The following is a 21455-nucleotide window of genomic DNA, read 5'->3' as shown; positions in this document are numbered from 1 at the left end:
AGAGTTGCATTTTGAAGGAGTGTCCGAGCAAAGAACAAGTTCTACTCGAAGATGAACGCAAGCATATGAAGAAGATAAACCAAGATCGGATAAAATCTCAAGAGTCTCAAAACAAAGATAAAAGTACTCGGCCATCAGGCCCGAAGGAGTTTAACGGTTACAGAAACCACTCGGCATTCCGAGGAAAATTTAAGGCAAGTTTAAATCTCAAGTTTGTTCATTCGGCAGGAGGAGGGCTCGCAGGCTCGACGAATTCGTCCAAGTCAATTCCATCAGCGATCCGAGTGGCAGCAGCAATGAAAGTCTCCATGAAGGACTGGAAGTCATGCCTTTTGGTGTTGGCGACTTTGATCGCCGCCAGCTTATCTTCGCGGGCCTCCTTGCAATGGACTCTTACCAGCAACAGAGCCACATCAGCACCGCATCGGGCAGAGGACTTCTTCCATTCCTACACTCGACCGAGGACCTCGTTGAGTCGAGTCATCAGAGACTCGAGATCATTTTGAAGCGTCACCCTTGGCCAGAGCGATGAGTCGATGCGTGAAACTGCCACCTTCAGACGAGCAAGATAACTTGTAACACTGGCGACGTGGGATTCCAGTCAAAGCACATTCATGGCGGCCTCGTCGCCGACTGGAGAAACGACAGGGTCCAAACCTGTCTTGATCCGTCCAGTCTCCTCGTCAAAGTTTTGGCAGAATTCTGCAGTCAAGGAGTTAGTGAGTCAACTAGACAGGACTAGCTTGCAGGAAGTAAAGTAGTCGGATTAAAAGGGGTACCTTCAAGCATAAGAAAGAGCTTCTTGGCGACAGTTCTTAGATAAGCTTCCAAGTCATTTCTCTTACGAGCCATGGATTCCAGCTTCTCGTTCAGAGCCACCTTATCCTTCTTTAGATGAGTCGCCTCTTGGTTGGATTCAGTGAGAGAGGACTTCAGCTTGCTGACTTCCTCTTCTAGTGCTCCGACTGAAGCCAGCTTCTTGTCAGCAAGGGTAGTCTTCTCTTGAGCCTCCTTCTGCGTAGAGCAAGGTCCAAGTCCTTCTTCTCCAGAGCCAACCTCATTTTCTCTGCAAAATAAGCATTTAGATCAAACAAAAGATCGAAGGGATAATTTAAAAAGACGATCGACATGAGCAGTCGACATGCAGTTACCTTCCATACCGGCAACTTCATCTTGAGCCTTCATCAAGTTTTGTTGGGCCAGCTCCAGGTCAAGGTTGAGCTGCCTCTGCTTCTCCTCAAATTCGGCGAACTTGGAAATGAGAGTACAAGATTTCTGCAGAGAGTAAAAGACATATCAATTGACAAGATCAAAGATTATTTACTTCTGAGTGAATAAAACTTCAAAGTTTACTCAGACCCCAACCGACTACCAGCAGTCGACTGCGGTCTTGGGGATTACACCCAATGGGTGCACTTGGCATGCCCCCACTGGTTCAAGTTTCCACTCGGCCGGTCTGCCCAGGTCGAGTAAAAAAAGTACTCAGACCCCGGCCGACTGCGAGCAGCGAACCGCGATATCGGGGACTACACCCAGTGGGTGCACTTGGCGTGCCCCCACTGGTTCAGATCCCACTCGGCATGCTCCGCCTAGGTCGAGTGGAAGAAAGGAAAGAGAAAGAAGCGCTCAGACCCCAGCCGACTGCCTGCGGTCGACTGCGTTCTCGGGGACTACACCCAATGGGTGCACTTAGCGTGCCCCCACTGATTCAGATCCCATTCAACCAGACCGAGTGGAAGAGTGCAAACACTAAAGACAACAAAATACCCATTGGGTGTACAGATTTGAAGCAGACAACAAGAGATTGTCCGAACGAAAATATTCAGGTAGCATATCCTAATAGAACAAGTTCAGTTGGAAGTCAACTTAACTGGACATTGGCTCGAAGAGCCGCGCTGGCGTCGTAAGCAGCCTGGCTATTGTCTTGCACCGCCTTCATCCGCTCCATCATTACGCCAGCCTGATGGATAGCCTCTGCAGCGGCGTCCGATTGGCTTTCCGGAACATGATAGGTGGTGAAGAAGGGGATAGACGGTCCAGATACAATAGCTTGGGGCTCCGAGGCACGAGGTTGGATGACTGAAGAAAACACTGGTACAGTCGACGGTGCGGGGCGTTCACTCGACACTGGGACAGCAAAAGTTACAGAGGCTCTACCTGCATCTTCAGGCTGCTGGACTGTTGGTTCTATCGTCAGTTCCGACTGAGATATCTTGCCAGCTGCTGCTTTCTTGCTCCTTCTGGGCCTCGGTATCACGTCTTCATCGTCATCCAGAAGCTCGATAACATTGAGTGGGGCTGCAAAGAAATCAGTCGACTCCAAGTGAATCACCAGAATTTAATCGACCAGATAATCAAGAACAAGATCACGATAATTGTACCTAGGTTGGAGGTAATCGCGTCTTCCATCTCCTCATCTCGATACTGGTGGGTGGAAGTTCCAGAAGTGGCAGTACTGCAAATATCAGCATTCAGTCGGTTACGTTTTGTTACCCAAGTCAACCAAAGGATCAGGCTAGATTGTTACCCAGAGACTGTGGGAATGACCACTTTGATTTTGGGCAAAGCCTACGGAGGTTTGGAAGATGTGGCCTTCGGTGGTTTCGGCACTGGAGGCGGCGCAGTCTTGGGCTGTTTCGATACCTTCTCGATCGGCACTGGAGAAGACTTCTGAGGCCGCTTTGAAGACTACCCAGTTGGTGCAGCCACCAGGTCGGGGGTGCTTGCCGGGTCGTGAGCTTGCTTGGACCTCCTTTCTCTGTGAGGAGGCGAGTTGACCTCTTCTTCATCACTCGGTCGTCGCTCTCCTCGTCCTCCTCTGCATCCGAGTGCCACTCACCACTCTCGCCCCCGCTCGCCTCTCCCTCGACATTTTGCTCCTGCACTCCATTGGGCATTGAGTACATATCAAAAGAGCCTGAAAGACAACGAACAAAAGAAAGACAGTTGGCCATCAACAAGATGTTACATAGTAAATCAAGAAGACACTCGACAATGCAGAATCGTACATGTTCCGGCTGGCGCAAATGGTCGAATGGAACCACCCTCCTGGACCCCCGGGGGTTATCCTTGTTGCCAGTAATACCTCTCAGCCACTGCTCCATCGTGTCCTCACTGACATCCTCCGGGTGGATCCGAGTGGAATCCTCGAGTCTCGAGTACATCCACATCGGATGGTCACGAGCTTGGAGTGGTTGGATACGTCGACTGAGAAAGACCTCCAGCAGGTCCATACCGGTCACTCCGTCACGGACGAGTTGGACAACCCGCTCGACCAACACCTTCACCTGCACCTTTTCCTCTGGGATCACTCTCAAGGTGGAGGGCTTCTCCACTCGACCCACGGAAAAGGGGGGAAGTCCAGTCGACTGGCCCAGAGTCGGCTGGTCCTTGCAGTAGAACCAGGTCAACTGCCAACACTGGACCGAGTCGGGAAGGATCATAGCTGGGAAAGTGCTTTTGTTCCTCATCTGAATTCCAAGACCCCCGCACATCTGTATCACGTGCGTCCTCTCGTCACTCGGATTGGCCTTCTTGACCGTCTGAGAGCGACATGTGAATATGTGCTTGAAGAGACCCCAGTGTGGTCGACAACCCAAGAAGTTCTCGCACATGGACACGAAAGCGACAAGGTACACAGTGGTGTTTGGAGAAAAGTGGTGGAGTTGAGCCCCAAGGAAGTTCAAGAAACCGCGAAAGAAAGGATGGGGAGGCAAAGAAAACCCGCGGTCGACATGAGTGGCAAGGAGAACGCACTCACCCTCCCGCGGCTGTGGCTCGGTCTCGTTCCCCGGGAGCCGCGCCGATTCATGGGGGATCAGTCCCCCTTCAACCAAGTCATCGTTATCATCTTGGCTGATTGTCGAGCGGATCTAGTCGCCCTGGATCCAGCCAGGCGGCAGGCCAGACCTCGACGAAGATCCGCCCCGGCTGGTCCTCTTCCCTTTCGCCTTCCCCGTCGCCTTCTTTGCACGCTCCAACGCCACCGTCTTCTCCTTCCCCATGGCAGCAGATCGAGTTCGAGCAGGGCGACAACGCCGAGAGCAGAGGCAGATGCGGTGGAGAAAACAGAGGAGCAAGGGGAACAATAAGAACGCACTGTGTGAAGATCCCCGTCCAACGCCTTATATGAGGGCATTTCCGAGTGGCTGACTCGTGGGCCCAGGCGATCCGATCAAATCCCGCAACTGTCGCGCGCGCGGTACGTGGCAGAAAAGGTGGCACGGAGATCGATGCGGCCTTCCTAATCCGCCCCGATTATTGCGGCCTCCCCCGTCAATCCCGTGAAATCCGCAAACAGCAGAGCAACCCGTCAGACGGAAGATTTTTCCCATATCAACACTCGAAGCTCAACAATGAAAGTTCACTCGACAAAACCAAGAATGGGTCAAGGCGACCGAACAAGCAGTTGAGGTCATCTTGAATGTTCATTCGACTTCTGGACAAGACATTTCCGAAGCGCAAAAGCTGAATCGGAGAGGTTATCAACTCCTTCTCCACTCGGGCCCTGAACCATTTGGGAGCTAATGATGAGGATATGTACCTAGGGTAGAGTCATAGGCCTGACCTAGACACCTTCCCCTAGGACATCACCCTAAAGCCAGAATCATTCAAAGGGTACCATCATCCACTCGACCAGAGACGTTCCACTCGGAAGAATCAATGTCACTCGACCGTTGCAGAAGCCACTCGACGAGCAGAAGATCTAAAGCCACTCTGCACCAAAAATGGACAAGCATTTACTTATAGGCTTAATTGTCATTTATAGCACTTAATGGCTAGCGTTACCAGCAACGTTCCTCTCTTAATGAAAATTGAACCCTGTGTAATGGAGGGGAGCAGGGGTCCTGGCGCACTCTATATAAGCCACCCCCCTCCTCTGGGACAAGGGTTCGCATCTTTTGTAAACACACACACACATAATCCAGTCGATCGCCTCAGTGCACCGAGATGTAGAGCTGTTACTTCCTCCGAGAAGGTCATGAACTCGTAAAACTCGTGTGTACAACTACTCCATAGCTAGGATCTTGCCTCCTCATACCTACCCCCCATTCTATTGTCAGTCTTAGACCCACGACAGCTGCCAAATCTCAATAGCTTCAATCTTGGCTTTATCAACTTCAATTCCCTGTGGAGTAACAACATAGCCAAGAAAAGATACTCTGTCGGTGCAAAAGGTGAACTTCCCAAGGTTACCAAACAAACGTGCATCACATAGAGCAATAAAAACATCACGTAAATGTTCCAAATGTTCTTCCAAATATTTTCCATAAATCAGTATATCATCAAAATAGACTACCACAAATCATCCAATGAAAGCATGTAAAACTTCATTCATTAATCTCATGAAACTACTAGGTGCATTAGTTAACCCAAAAGGCATGACTAACCACTCATATAAATCAAACTTAGTTTTAAATGATGTTTTCCATTCATCTCCCAATTTCATATGAATTTGATGGTATCCACTACGCAAATCAACTTTGGAGAATATTGTAGAGCCACTCAATTGATCAAGCATATCATCTATCCTAGGAATAGGATGATGATAACGAATAGTAATATTATTAATGCCTTTGCAATCAACACGCCTACGCGATGTACCATCCTTTTTCGGCACTAGAATAATAGGAACAACACAAGGACTAAGGGATTCGTTTATATAACCTTTGTCGAGTAGTTCCTGGACTTGCCGCATAATCTCCTTCGTCTCCTCTGGATTGGTACGGTATGGTGCACGGTTGGGTAGCGATGAACCGGGAATTAAGTTAATCTAATGCTCAATCCCTCGAATAGGTGGTAACCCCGGTGGCACGTCTTGTGGAAAGACGTCAGCAAACTCCTGCAAAATGTTAGTGACAGCAGGAGGCAAAGAGGAAGGCATGTCCTCGAATTGAAAATAATGCCTCTTTACACACAAAAGCATAGCAAACAGATTATTTGAAGTCTACCTCATCAATATCAGATTGGGTAGCAAGTAAACATGCACTTTTCAATTTAATTTCAGAAGCAACACTAGATGGTTTATTATTAGGATTCATTTGTTGCTCAAATTCTTTTGCCACAATCTGATTTTCACTCTTTTTTTCTCCTGTTTTGCTTTATTAGCTCTATTAATACCATCTTTCAAAATGGAATCAGGAGTCATAAGAAGCAAAGTAATATGTTTATCCTTATGAACAAGAGTATACTAATTGTTTCTACCATGGTGTACAGAATTTTTATCAAATTACAATGGTCTACCAAGTAATAAGGAACATGCTTGCATGGGTACCACATCACAATCAACATAATCAGCATATGTAGCGATACTAAAATGCACACGAATGGTACGTGTTACCTTAAGCTTGCCGCTATTGTTGAACCATTGGATGTAGTAAAGATGTGGATGTGGTCTTGTGGTGAGAGATAGCTTCTCCACCATCTCCATGCTAGCCAAGTTGTTGTAGCTCCCTCCATCTATGATGACGCGAATAGAACGTTCCTTCACAACTCCCCTTGTATGGAACAAATTGTGCCTCTGATTTTGCTCATCTTGCGTGACCTGCACAGTCAAGACACGTCGAGCAACTAAACTTTCATACATGTCAGCGTCGTCAGCAGCCATGAATTGCATCTCATGATCAGAATCATCTCCACCGTGTTCTTCACTTGTAATAAGAGCCAAAGTCTCCTCATTAGAGTCACTAGCAGACTCATACCCACCATCTTCAGTAGCAATCATCACACGCTTAGATGGGCATTCTCTCGCATAATGACCTCCACCCTTGCAACGACGACAAATAATATCATGTGTTTGCCCTGTTGATGCCATGGATGAAGAAGAGCTCTGTGCAGGCCCAGAAGGTGTGCTCTTGGCAGATTGTGGTGGTTGTGCCCGCTTTCTTGTATCACAACTAGAGTTGGCGGATGAAGTAGGCGGTGCTGCAGTAGGACATGTGGAAGTAGAGGATGTATGTGGTGTCCATGATGAAGATGGGCATGTAGAAAAATTAGTTCGCGCCAATGCATGTCGATCCTGCACTTCACCTTCAGCTTTGCAAGGAAGATGGAATAAACGAGTGATATTATTATACTCCTTATACTCTAGAATGATTTGAATCTCTCTATTTAATCCACCCATAAAACATACAAGCATAGCTTCATTATCCTCAACAATGCCACATCTAATCATGCCAGTTTGTAATTCCTAATAATATTCTTCAACAGAATTTTTCCTTATCTTAAGCGTTGCAATTTTTGATGTAATTCACGTTGATAATATGGTGGAACCCACGACTACGCATAGAAGTTTTCAAAGATTTTACAAGAACAGAAATATTCTGAAGAAAACAGAAACGAAAAAAGAAAAGAAAACAAACCAACGTGCTAACGGGCCGAAACAGTGGCGCTCTAAAACTATCTAACGCGCGAGCGATTAATAAACCACTGCGTCCATGGGCTAACAGAAATAAAAGCGATTAATAAACCACTGCGTCCATGGGCTAACAGAAATAAACCGATCGGTTTGGTCTAACTAAACCTTGTAACTATACCGGAAACAAACCGTAAAATAAAACCGGTCTAATAAAAAAACCTACCCATTTGCTATTTATAATCTACACCGTAGGTTGCCGATCGAACGGTGGGTTGGGGTCCGGCGGCTTACCACGGCGGTCGACGGCGAGGAGGGCTCGGGCTGTGGTGGCGGTGGTGCTCCGGTGGTCCGGGGCGGCGGCGGCAAGGTCGAGGTGATGCGGCGGAGCGAGGCGAGGTCGAGGGTGGCGGTTGTTGTGGTCGGGGATGACGAAGACGAGTGGGACGAGCTCGGTGGGGCTCCTAGTGCTCTGCAACTCTGGCGACAGGTGGTGATGCTCAAGGCGGCGGCTCGGGCGAGCCCTGGACGGAGAGAGGATGTCAGGGAGGTGCGCGCGGTTGAGGGGTTTCGGCTGACAAGATTTGAGGGCAGGGGGATCCTCACCGGAGTCGGAACAGACGGCGGACTACGGCGGTCGACGGAGAGATCCAAAGGAGGAGGGCGTGAGCTACGGTGGGTTTTGGGCTAGGGTTTTAGGGGGATCTGGGGAGGAGAGCTAGGGCTATTTATAGGGTACCTTCATGGGCGAGGGGGCAACGCGGGATCGCGATCCCGAGAAGAACACGGCGATGGGCGGCGGTGGTCGCGCTCTGGTGCGGCATGACGTGGGCCAGGGGTTAGGGATGAGGGCGGGCCCCCGTGGTCAGTGAGAGAGAGAGAGGGGAGGGTTTGGTCAGGCAACCGGTCGCGAGGGGATTCGGGTGCGGGCGCTGAGGCAGGCCGGCTCGGTCGTTGGTGGGCTGCGGCTCGGGTGTCGGCTGGGCTGGTTGGCCTGGCTCGCGCCTGAGTCTTTAGTTCCATTTTTTTTAAAGAAAGGTAGAGAGAAAAAGCTAAACTAAGAGAAAACTATAATATTTTTATATAGGACATATATATATCAAAATTCTCAGGGGGATTTATCCTACAACGTGGACATTTTTCCAGAGGCAAAATAGAAACTAAAAAAACATTTTGCAAACTCCAAATAAAATTCAAATTTGAATTCAATCCTTTTGGCAATATTTTCTTCTGACATTTTTGGAGTGTCATGTTAGCTCCTCTCATACTTTTTCTCAAGTATTTGTCAGGGATATTGAAGTAGATTTTCAAATGCCAAGTTGAATCCAAATTCAACCAAACTCAAATGCCTCTGAAAATTTCCAAATGTCACTCAATTCAAACAAAATGCATAGATGCTTAGCTAATAATTGAAAAACATTCCAAATTAAAAATTTGGGATGTTACAAAGTTAAAGACCACGACCTAAGGCACCTTACTCGTCGTCTGAAAAGTCTGCAACATGAACGTTGCAGCCCGAAAACGGGTCAGCACATGGAATATGCTGGCAATGTAACACTTTGGAGTGTGATGTCGTTCCAATCTTCGTTTGCTACCTCCTTCTTGGATAGCCATGGTAATTTGACTGAGGCATCATCCACAATGGGCGTACAAATTACTATAGCTTCAAGATGAAAGGAAAGGAGTACGTTCTAAGACCTATGTCTCCAAGCCAAGTGATCGCCGACAAGCAAGCCACCCATCGTGGAGAGAATAGTGTGCGAGCAAACCACCCAAAAGAAAGTGAGCGCCACAAGCCCAAATTGAGTGCCTCCATGATGAGCGACATAAAGAACTTAGTCCTATTTGCCACCAAAAGTGAGATGAGAGAAGCGTGTGAGAACCCATCAAGTGTTATGCACTATGTCCTTTTGTGCAAGGACGAGGCACCAAAAACTAAGACCTCTCACAATCTACCTTTAGAGCTGTAGTGACTAGACCTCAAACAGTATGATCTCTGTGCATCAGTGTCATCCCTAGATCGGTAATGCTGACATGCACAATACTTGAGGATTTATAACAGAGTAGCAATCACACACTCATTACATCGAATGTCACAAAAGAGAACTTATTACAATAAATATGGCTTAAGGCCATCTAATACGATAACAGCGGAAGACTTGGAAGATAAAGTGAGTCCATCAACTCCAACGGCATCACTGAGTGAAAGACCATGACCTAAGGCACCTTACTCGCCGTCTGAAAAGTCTGCAACATGAACATTGCAGCCCGAAAACGGGTCAGCACATGGAATATGCTGGCAATGTAACACAAGAGAGTAATGAACAGAATAATGCTATCACTACATGCATATTTGGCTAGTGGAGGCTGTATGGTTAATATGTTTTGCGGAAAGCCAATTTTTCCCTACAACAAAGGATTAAATTTTATTTAACTATGATGGTGGTTGTTAAACATTGAGAAGGTTCACCCAACTCAATCCCAATTAAGCATCATCATTAAACCCAATCAAATTATATTAAGAGTGATGAGATCCACATGATAATCCAAGAACTAGATACTCAAGATGTCCATAACCAGGGACACGGCTAACCATGATTAGTTTGTACACTCTGCAGAGGTTTGTGCACTTTTCCCCACAAGACTTGATCTCCTCCATTGGATTTCTCGCACTACATAATGTTTGAGAAATGGATGATTGAGACACAGTCTTTCCGAAGAGGTCCCCTTAACTGATAGATAGGCATGTACACCTACAATCCCCTACATCTGCTAGCCCATCATGGAAAGGTTTCCCACAACTTACTCAACTATGCCAGAGCCCATAATGGCATGTGGCTGCACATGGAAGTTTCTAGCATGAATAATCTTATGATCCCTATGAGCCTGGGTGGGTTTGTTTTCTTTTCTTTTTTCGTTTCTGTTTTCTTCAGAATAGTTTTTTTTCTTGTAAAATCTGTATCTTCTAGGTTATTTATTACTTTTAGTTGATTCTTTTTTGTTAGTTTACAAATTTCTTGTAGCTTCTGTAGAAATTTTATTCAGCCATGTTTAAGTTTATGAAAAATAGTTTTATATTAGTTTTAGTCAGGTTAGTATTTCTGCTATAATTTGAGCTAGGATTATTATTTTTAGGTGATTCTTTTTGCCATTGCTTATTTTTGACCTAGCCTAGCAGTAGGAACTTGTTGGGGGTATTTGTAGACTATTAAAATTTGTTTTAGTCAAATCTAGCTTTTCTAGTTTTATTTTAGCTTGCTGCTGTTTCCTGCTGTTCTAGTTATTATAGAGTTTTAGTTTACCTTTGTTATATTTTATTTTAGATTAGTTTATGTAGTTACAGAGGGTGAACATTTATTTATAGCAAAATAAAAGGTTTTATTTTATTTTTGTTTTAGGTATAACAGGAGTTCTATAATAGATATTGATGTGATTCTTTTTGCACCTAGTTTGTATGCTGTTTTCCTTTATGTTAGTTAGAAAAACCCTTGTTTTGGATCTGTTAAGAAAAGTGTTAGCAGGTTAAAACTATTTTCTTGTTGTTGTTTGATGTGATGAAAACCTTGATTTTGTTTTCCTTGAGTTTTCTTTGATTTTGGTTTGAGTGCTTGTGTGTTTCCTTTAGCTTGCTGATATGTTATTAGTGAAATACTTATTTGTGCTATTGTTTGACTCGATAGAATTTCCGGAGTGCGAAGCTTGCTATCTCGAGTCACTAGCGTTTGAAGACCGTCAGCCAGGCAAGTCATTTGATCATGTTTTACAATACCTATGATTTTGTCGCATTGGAATTATTCCTCCCCACCATGCATGCAGTAGGAGAATTTTAAGTTATGTCTTGAGTAGTATCATGAGGTAGGATGAACCCATTTCCCCTTGCTACTATTACCCGGGACGATGTAGTTTATCTTGCTATGCTCGTAGACGGGGTTGGTTGAGAGATTCATAAGGGAGATGTGAGAGTCTAGATGATGACAACCCCATGACTTCAAGCTCAAGATGGACTTCAAATTCACTACTGGGTGGAGGACGGTTGACGGGCACCCTGGAGAAACCAGCGGATGGCCGGGATGCATGGAGAAGCGCCATGACATCTTGCGGAAAGCTTCACCCATCCACGAAGATACGGATGGATACCCCTTGACCGGAAGCTTGCCTGTGCAGCCGCAAGCCATTATGGGCTCTGGCTAGGTTGACCGTAGGCGTGACTCTGGACGGACGGTGCCAGCAGATGTAGAAGAACGGTAGGACATGGATGGGTATCGGCAGTGCTCAGAGAAACTCTATGGAAGACCCTGTTTCATTCATCCCGTCTTCAAACACCAGGCAGTGTGAGGACATAAAGGAGGGAACGATTCTTGCGGGTAAAGTGCACAAGACTCTGCAGAGTAACAACCTAATCGATTAGTCGTGTCCCCGGTTACGGACAAATGAGTCTCTGGAAACTGGAGTATTTCCGAAATCTCAACACCGAACAAATAAATTAATTGAGGGGTTGATTAATAATTGGGAATGAGACATTAGTTGGCGGAACCATCTCAATAACTACCAACATTTTGTAGTAATTGTAAGCAAGTCCTTTGTTGTAGGGAAAAAACTGGCTTTTTCGCAAAAAAACATAAAACTTAGAGCCCCACAGCCAAATTGCATATAGTGTTAGCATTATTATTGTTGTTCTCTCCATGACTTACCAGCATATTCTAAATGCTGACCTACACAGCTGCAACGTCTCATGTTGTAGAGGAGTTTTCCGACCAGGAGTGAGGCTACGATCTACGTTTGGCGATTGCCCTATGGAGTCGGATGGACTCGCTACTCATCTACGCTTCCGCAGCTTTATTTAGTTTATTTCTCATGAGTTGGCCTTCGGCCGAATTTATTATGATGTAATAAAGACTCGATATGTGAATTGTGTAATAAATTCAGGTGTGATTGAACTTTGAATCTTTTCATCAATGTACTGTGTGTGCCATCATGATCTTGGGATGGTACAGCTACACAGAGACTTGACCGATTTTGGGTCGGGTCATTACAGAGATGGTATCAGAGCACACGCTGACCGTAGGACGTAACCCCTAGGATTGGAAAGCCATAGGAAGAAACTATTTTATTTTATGTCCTTATCATTCCGTAATACTCCCCTGTTCATTTCTGACTTCTTTCTGATTTCAACATTCTAGATGGCCGTCAAGTTCATCCCAGTTCTGCTCCCGGAGTTTTGCCAGCCAGATGAGACAATGCTTTTCGGCAGGAGGCTGGTCCAGATCACCAAGGAATTGAAGATTTCTCTACCGTCTATCACCGGGACCCCTATCATGGCATTTCCAGAAGACCGTCGTTATAGGATTAAGGTGCACATACCGGGGAGGACTTTCGGAAGTCTCTCGGCGCCGGTTGACTTCAGGTTCACTGCTCCCACTTCAGGTTCATAGTGCACTTGGACGCATCCAGGAGGAATACAGGACCGAGCTTGTTGGATCAGACCACACCATGATTTCTCGCAGGACTTCAGATGGAGAGATTATCCGCACCATAGATGACGACTCCGTTCACTCATATGTCCAAGACATGGAGGCTCGCTTCAGGGCTCTAGAGATTCAAATGCGTAGGAGCTTAAAGAAGGTCCAAAAGTTGCATCTTCGTGAAATTGAACTGGAGGATGCAGCATGTGAAGCCCACTATGAGCATGAGGATGAAGTCAAGGATTTTATGGAAAGACTCTAGGACCGGAAGAAATATATTGCCACACTGGAGGAGAAGATGGATCTGGGAGAAGACCTTTTCCCGAGTGGAGATGATGGACCTCTCGTGAGCAATGACCAGGATTATGAAGAGAGCTCCACCGAAGGAAGCCGCAAGAGGAGGCGCTGCACCAAAGGACGACGCACCAGAGGACGCATGGATAATTGATGAAGACATTTAGTCGACCACCATGTTATTTTATTTTCATCGATCAGTTAGGCCGTTATTTCTCGGTTAGTCATGAGATTTTGTAATCCGAGTTTGAACCTTGTTTGAGATGAATGAATAAATGATTGGTGTGATTATGTTTGTGAATTCATTTGGGTAGTGCTATTTTCTCATTAGACCCTTGTTCTATTCTAATTTCTCATCCACTCCATAACACCAGATGCCTCCGAGACGTGACCCTGGTTTCACTTTCCCGCCAGAGCTCACCCAGCTGATCCAACAGCAGAATGCCTTAATGCAGATGCTCATCCAAAACCAAGGCAACAACAACAATCCACCGCCACCACCCCCTGTCGATAACCTGACTCGGTTCCTAAGGCTGAATCCGCCGGTGTTCTCTAGTAGCACCGAGCCGATTGTAGCCGATGATTGGCTCTGCAAGATCGGAAGGGATCTAACAACTGCTGGATGCACAGATGCTGAGAAGGTGCGTTTTGCCGCACATCAACTGAATGGACTTGCAGCCTCTTGGTGGGAAAACTACACCACCACTTATCCGGTCGCCACCATGACATGGGATCAGTTCCAGCGGGCTTTCCGCACCGCGCATGTCTCAGCTGGAGCCATGAGTTTGAAGAAGCATGAGTTCCACAACTTACACCGGGGGAACCGTACCGTGGTGCAGTATGTGGATGAGTTCAACAAACTATCTCGATATGCCCCAGATGATGTGGCCACAGATGCCGCAAAACAGGAGAAGATTCTTGAGGGACTCAATGATGAGCTGGGAATGCAGCTAATGGTGGCTATCTTCAACAACTACCAGGAGCTGGTAGACAAGGCCACTATACTTGAAGGCAAGCAGCAGCAGATTGAAAGCCGCAAGCGGAAATATGGCCAGGGAAAGTACAACTCCGGAGCTCAGTAGAAGCCCCGCTATGCCCCATACTCGGGAGGACATAACCATCACACCCATGGAGGACATAATCATGGAGGACATAACCATGGAGGGAATGGGAACAATCGCAACAATGACAACAACCCCAAGTCAGTCAATGGAGGCAACGGCAACCAGCACCGTCCTGCTCCGACTCAGAAGGATCTGAGTCATATCACCTGCTTCAAGTGCCAGAAGACAGGACACTATGCCACCGATTGTCCGGATGCCAAGCAGAGGAATGGAAACGACAACGGCAATGGGAGCTCAGCAAAGATGCCCAATCCTTTTCCTCGTGCTCAAGTGAATCACATTGACGTGGAGGACGTCTATGAATAGCCAGACACTGTGGTTGGTAAGTTTTTATTAAATTCACGTCCAGTATTGGTACTCTTTGATTCCGGTGCAATGCATTCATTCATATCAAGGGTAGTTGTGGAAAAGTATGGGTTGCCCACTAGGACCCTTAGAACCCCGCTCCAAGTCACTTCCCCAGAAGAAGAGATGATGGCAGGCTTAGGCTATCATTCAACCCTCAGCATCGGAAATCATGATTTTCCCGTAGACCTCATAGTCTTAGAATCCCAGGGATTGGACGTGATCCTAGGCATGGACTGGTTGATGAAGTTTGAAGGGAACATCGACTGTGCCCGCAAGACGATTTTGCTCACCACCCCGGAGCAGAAGAGGATCAAGTATGTATCCAGATGCACACCGATAAAGAAGCAGGTGAATTCCCTCATGGGAGTGGCTCAGGAGGAAGTACCTATAGTACAAGATTTTCCGGATGTATTTCTGGAGGAATTACCAGGAATTCCACCGGATAGAGAAATATAATTTTTGATCGAGTTATTACCTGGCACAGCCCCAATATCCAAGAGACCTTATCGGATGCCCCCGAATGATTTGGAAGAGATCAAGCAGTAGATCAAGGAATTATTGGAGAAAGGATATATTCGCCCAAGTTCGTCACCTTGGGGAGCCCCAGTTCTTTTGGTAGAGAAGAAGGATGGAACCCTGAGAATGGTTGTAGATTATCGTTCATTGAATGACGTGACCATCAAGAATAAGTACCCTCTAGCGATGATTAATGATTTATTTGATCAGCTAGTCGGAGCCAAAGTATTTCCCAAGATCGATCTTCGATCAGGGTATCACCAGCTGAAGATTCGTGAACAGGATATACCCAAAACAGCTTTCACCACAAGGTATGGTTTATATGAGTATACTGTCATGTCATTCGGATTGACTAATGCCCCTGCGTATTTCATGAGCATGATGAACAAGGTATTTATGGAATATCTGGACAAGTTTGTCGTGGTGTTCATTGATGACATATTGGTTTTCTCCAAGAGCGAGGAAGAGCACAAGGAACATCTGCGTCTAGTCCTGGAGAAACTCCGAGAACATCAGTTATATGCCAAGTTCAGCAAATGTGAATTTTGGTTGAAGGAAGTCGGGTTCCTCAGGCATGTTATTTCAGGAGAAGGAATAGCAGTCGACCCCACCAAGGTTGAATCGATCACCAAGTGGCAATCCCCCACCTCAGTCAAGGAGATTCGCAGTTTTCTCGGACTTGCAGGATATTATCAGAGATTTATTGAGAATTTCTCCAAGATTGCTAAACCCATGACCGAGCTGTTGAAGAAGGAAACCAAGTACATTTGGACCGAGGATTGTGAAGCCAGTTTTCAGGAGTTGAAGAAACGTCTGGTTATAGCCCCAGTACTCATTTTGCTGGACATACACAAGGATTACCAGGTGTATTGTGACGCTTCTCGTCAAGGACTCGGAGGAGTGCTCATGCAGGAAGTAAAAGTTGTAGCTTATACCTCCAGACAGCTATGACCTCACGAGATGAATTATGCCACACACGATTTGGAGTTAGCAGCCGTAGTGCATGCACTCAAGATGTGGAGACATTTCCTTGTCAGAAATAGTTGTGATGTGTACACGGATCATAAGAGCTTGAAGTACATTTTCACGCAGAAGGAGTTGAACCTCAGACAAAGGAGATGGCTTGAATTGATCAAGGACTATGATATGAGATTGCATTATCACCCAGGGAAAGCAAATGTTGTAGCAGATGCCTTGAGCCATAAAAGCCATGTGAACACCCTTATAGCTGGAAGATTACCTCAGAATTTAGCCGATGATCTCAGAGATCTCCGATTGAAGATAGTACCAAGAGGATTTGTCGCCACCTTGGATATTCAGCCCACTCTGAATGAAAAGATCCGTGAAGCACAGAAGACGGACAAGGAAATTGCAGAGATAAAGGAAAAGATGAGTAACGGAAAGGCTAAAGGTTTTCGTGAGGATGAACACAGAACTTTATGGTTTGAGGATCGTATCTATGTGCCTAATGACCTAGAGGTCCAGGAAGTTAATTCTTCAGGAGGCCCATGATTGACCGTACTCGATTCACCCAGGCAAGCCCAAGATGTATCTGGATTTGAAGGAAAGTTTCTGGTGGACAGGTATGAAGAAGGATATTGCCGAGTACGTAGCAGTATGCGATGTTTGTCAGCGAGTAAAGGCGGAACATCATAAGCCGGCAGGGTTACTTCAACCACTTCCGATTCCCGAGTGGAAATGGGAAAAACTTGGAATGGATTTTATCACAGGATAACCCAGGACCCGTTCAGGTTATGATTCTATCTGGGTAGTGGTTGATCGCTTGACCAAGGTAGCTCATTTCATTCCCGTGAAGACCACATATACTAGTGCTAAGTTAGCCAAGATATACATGACCAGGATCGTATGTCTGCATGGAGTTCCAAGGAGTATCGTGTCAGATAGAGGAACACAATTTACCTCAAAGTTTTGGAATCAGTTGCATGAAACCTTGGGTACGATGCTAGAGTTCAGTACAGCTTTTCATCCGCAGACAGATGGACAGATCGAGAGAGTCAACCAGATTCTGGAGGACATGTTGAGAGCTTGTGTGCTAGACTATGGGTCTAGCTGGGATGACAATTTGCCGTACGCAGAGTTCTCGTACAACAACAGCTATCAGACTAGTCTAAAGATGGCCCCTTTTGAATCTCTATACGGAAGGAGGTGCAGAACACCATTGTTGTGGGATGGTGTCGGAGACCGAAAACTTTTTGGTCCTGATCTTATCAGAGACTCCAAAGAGAAAGTCAAGCTGATTCGAGATAGACTCAAGATAGCCCAGTCGAGATAGAAGAGTTATGCCGACAGTAGACACAAGGAGATAACGTATGAAGTTGGAGACCGAGCATATCTTCGTGTGTCCCCACTTCGTGGAATCAAGAGATTTGGGGTTAAAGGAAAATTAGAGCCCGGGTTCATTGGCCCCTACAAAATCCTCGAACGCAGAGGAGAAGTTGCGTATAAGCTGGAATTGCTAGAAGGATTGTCAGGAGTTCATGATGTCTTTCACGTATCCCAGCTGAAGAAATGCCATGCCGAGATGGCCGATATTCCATTGAGAGACACAGTGCCCCTAGAGGCCATATAGATGGATAGTGATCTAACTTATGAGGAGAAACCCGTCAGAATTCTCGAGACTGTGAACAGAGTTACCCGCAGCTAGATCATCAAGTTTTGCAAGGTTTTGTGGAGCCACCACTCTGAGGAGGAAGTCACTTGGGAGCGAGAAGAAGATCTCCGCCGAGACCACCCGCACCTATTTGCTAACCAACCCGAATCTCGAGGGCGAGATTCATCTTAAGGTGGGTAGGTTTGTAACATCCCAAATTTTCAATTTGGAATGTTTTACAATTATTAGCTAAGCATCTATGCATTTTGTTTGAATTGAGTGATATTTGGATATTTTCAGAGGCATTTGAGTTTGGTTGAATTTGGATTCAACTTGGCATTTGAAAATCTACTTCAATATCCCTGACAAATACTTGAGAAAAAGTATGAGAGGAGCTAACATGACACTCCAAAAATGTCAAAAGAAAATATTGCCAAAAGGTTTGAATTCAAATTTGAATTTTATTTGGAGTTTGCAAAATGTTTTTTTAGTTTCTGTTTTGCCTCTGGAAAAATGTCCATGTTGTAGGATAAATCCCCCTGAGAATTTTGATATATATATGTCCTATATAAAAATATTATAGTTTTCTCTTAGTTTAGCTTTTTCTCTCTGCCTTTATTCAAAAAAATGAACTAAATACTCAGGCGCGAGCCAGGCCCACCGGCCCAGCCGACACCCGAGCCGCAGCCCACCAACGACTGAGCCGGCCTGCCTCAGCGCCCGCACCCGAATCCCCTCGCGACCGGTCGCCCGACCAAACCCTCCCCTCTCTCTCAATGACCGCAGGGGCCCGCCCTCATCCCTAACCCCTCGCCCACGTCACGCCGCACCAAAGCGCGACCACCGCCGCCCATCACCGCGATCTTCTCGGGATCGCAATCCCGCGTTGCCCCCTCGCTCACGAAGGTGCCCTAAAAATAGCCCTAGCTCTCCTCCCCCGATCCCCCTAAAACCCTAGCCCAAAACCCACCGCAGCTCACGCCCTCCTCCTTTGGATCTCGCCGTCGACCGCCGTAGTCCGCCGTCTGTTTCGACTCCGGTGAGGATCCCCCTGCCCTCAAATCTTGTCAGCCGAAACCCCTCAACCGCGCGCACCTCCCTCACATCCTCTCTCCGTCCAGGGATCGCCGGAGCCGCCGCCTTGAGCATCACCACCCGTCGCCGGAGTTGCAGAGCACCAGGAGCCTCGCCGAGCTCGTCCCACTCGTCTCCGTCGTCCCCGACCGCAGCAACCGCCACCCTCGACCTCGCCTCGCTCCGCCGCATCACCCCGACCTTGCCGCCGCCCCGGACCACCGGAGCACCACCGCCACCAACGCCCGAGCCCTCCTCGCCGTCGACCGCCGCGGTAAGCCGCCGGACCCCAACCCACCGTTCGATCGGCAACCTATGGTGCATATTATAAATAGCGAATGGGTAGGTTTTTTTATTAGACCGGTTTTATTTTACGGTTTGTTTCCGGTTTAGTTACTAGGTTTAGTTAGACCAAAACGATCGGTTTATTTCTGTTAGCCCATGGACGCAGTGGTTTATTAATCGCTCGCATGTTAGATAGTTTTAGAGCGCCACTGTTTCGGCCCGTTAGCACGTTGGTTTGTTTTCTTTTCTTTTTTCGTTTCTGTTTTCTTCAGAATAGTGATGTTCTTGTAAAATCTATATCTTTTAGGTTATTTATTATTTTTAGTTGATTCTTTTTTTGTTAGTTTAGAAATTTCTTGTAGCTTCTGTAGAAATTTGATTCGGCCATGTTTAAGTTTATAAAAAATACTTTTATATTAGTTTTAGTCAGGTTAGTATTTCTGCTATAATTTGAGCTAGGATTATTATTTTTAGGTGATTCTTTTTGCCACTGCTTAGTTTTGACCTAGCCTAGCAGTAGGAACTTGTTGGGGTATTTGTAGATTATATTAAAATTTGTTTTAGTCAAATCTAGCTTTTCTAGTTTTATTTTAGCTTGCTGCTGTTTCCTGATGTTCTACTTATTACAGAATTTTAGTTTACCCCTGTTATATTTTATTTTAGATTAACTTCTGTAGTTACAGAGGGTGAACATTTATTTACAGAAAAATAAAAAGGTTTATTTTATTTTTGTTTTAGGTATAATAGGAGTTCTATAATAGATATTGATGTGATTCTTTTTGCACATAGTTTGTATGTTGTTTTCCGTTACGTTAGTTAGCAAAACCCTTGTTTTGGATCTGTTAAGAAAAGTGTTAGTAGGTTAAAACTATTTTCTTGTTGTTGCTTGAAGTGATGAAAACCTTGATTTTGTTTTCCTCAAGTTTTCTTTGATTTTGGTTTGAGTTCTTGTGTGTTTTCCTTTAGCTTGCTGATATGTTATTAGTGAAATACTTATTTGTGCTATTGTTTGACTCGATAGAATTTCCGGAGTGCGAAGCTTGCTATCTCGAGTCACTAGCGTTTGAAGACCATCAGCCAGGCAAGTCATTTGATCATGTTTTACAATACCTATGATTTTGTTGTATTAGAATTATTCCTCCCCACCATGCATGTAGTAGGAGAATTTTAAGTTATGTCTTGAGTAGTATCATGAGGTAGGATGAACCCATTTCCCCTTGCTACTATTGCCTGGGACGATGTAGTTTATCTTGCTATGCTCGTAGACGGGGTTGGTTGAGAGATTCATAAGGGAGATGTGAGAGTCTAGATGATGACAACCCCATGACTTCAAGCTCATGATGGACTTCAAATTCACTACTGGGTGGAGGACGGTTGACGGGCACCGTGGAGAAACCAGCGGATGGCCGGGATGCATGGAGAAGCGACATGACATCTTGTGAAAAGCTTCACCCAGCCACGAAGAGATGGATGGATACCCCTTGGCCGGAAGCTTATCTATGCAGCCGCAAGCCATTATGGGCTCTGGCTGGGTTGACCGTAGGCATGACTCTGGACGAATGGTGCCAGCAGATGTAGAAGAACAATAGGACATGGATGGGTACCGGCAGTGCTCAGAGAAACTCTACGGAAGACCCTGTTTCGTTCAACCCGTCTTCAAACACTAGGCAGTGCGAGGACATAAAGGAGGGAACGATTCTTGCGGGTAAAGTGCACAAGACTCTGCAGAGTAACAACCTAATCGATTAGCCGTGTCCCCGGTTACGGACAAATGAGTCTCTGGAAACTGTAGTATTTGGAAATCTCAACATCGAACAAATAAATTAATTGAGGGGTTGATTAATAATTGGGAATGAGACATTCGTTGGCGGAACCATCTCAACAACTACCAACATTTTGTAGTAATTGTAAGCAAGTGCTTCGTTGTTGGGAAAAAACTGGCTTTTTCGCAAAAACATAAAACATAGAGCCCCACAGCCAAATTGCATATAGTGTTAGCATTATTATTGTTGTTCTCTCTGTGACTTGCCGGCATATTCTAAATGCTGACCCACACGGCTGCAACGTCTCATGTTGCAGAGGAGTTTTCCGACCAGGAGTTAGGCTACGATCTACGTTTGGCGATTGCCCTATGGAGTCGGATGGACTCGCTATTCGTCTACGCTTCCGCAGCTTTATTTAGTTTATTTCTCATGAGTTGGCCTTTGGCCGAATTTATTATGATGTAACAAAGACTCGATATGAGAATCGTGTAATAAATTCAGGTGTGATTGAACTTTGAATCTTTTCATCAATGTACTGTGTGTGCCAACATGGTCTTGGGATGGTACAGCTACACAGAGACTTGACCGATTTTGGGTCAGGTCGTTACAAACTCGGTGATGTCG

General features: G+C 45.9%; 1 pseudogene; it reads right to left on the bottom strand.

Moving 5' to 3' along the window:
- Positions 1-601: 601 nt before the first annotated feature.
- LOC147964954 (uncharacterized) lies at positions 602-6814 on the bottom strand (annotated as a pseudogene).
- Between the last annotated feature and the right edge of the window lie 14641 nt (positions 6815-21455).

Source organism: Triticum urartu, chromosome 6A (assembly GCF_056163025.1).
Source record: "Triticum urartu cultivar PI428250 chromosome 6A, HENAU_Tu73, whole genome shotgun sequence".
Classification (NCBI taxonomy): Eukaryota; Viridiplantae; Streptophyta; class Magnoliopsida; order Poales; family Poaceae; genus Triticum; species Triticum urartu.
The sequence above is the reverse complement of the archived record's forward strand: the minus strand, read 5'-3'. Positions and strand labels throughout refer to the sequence as shown.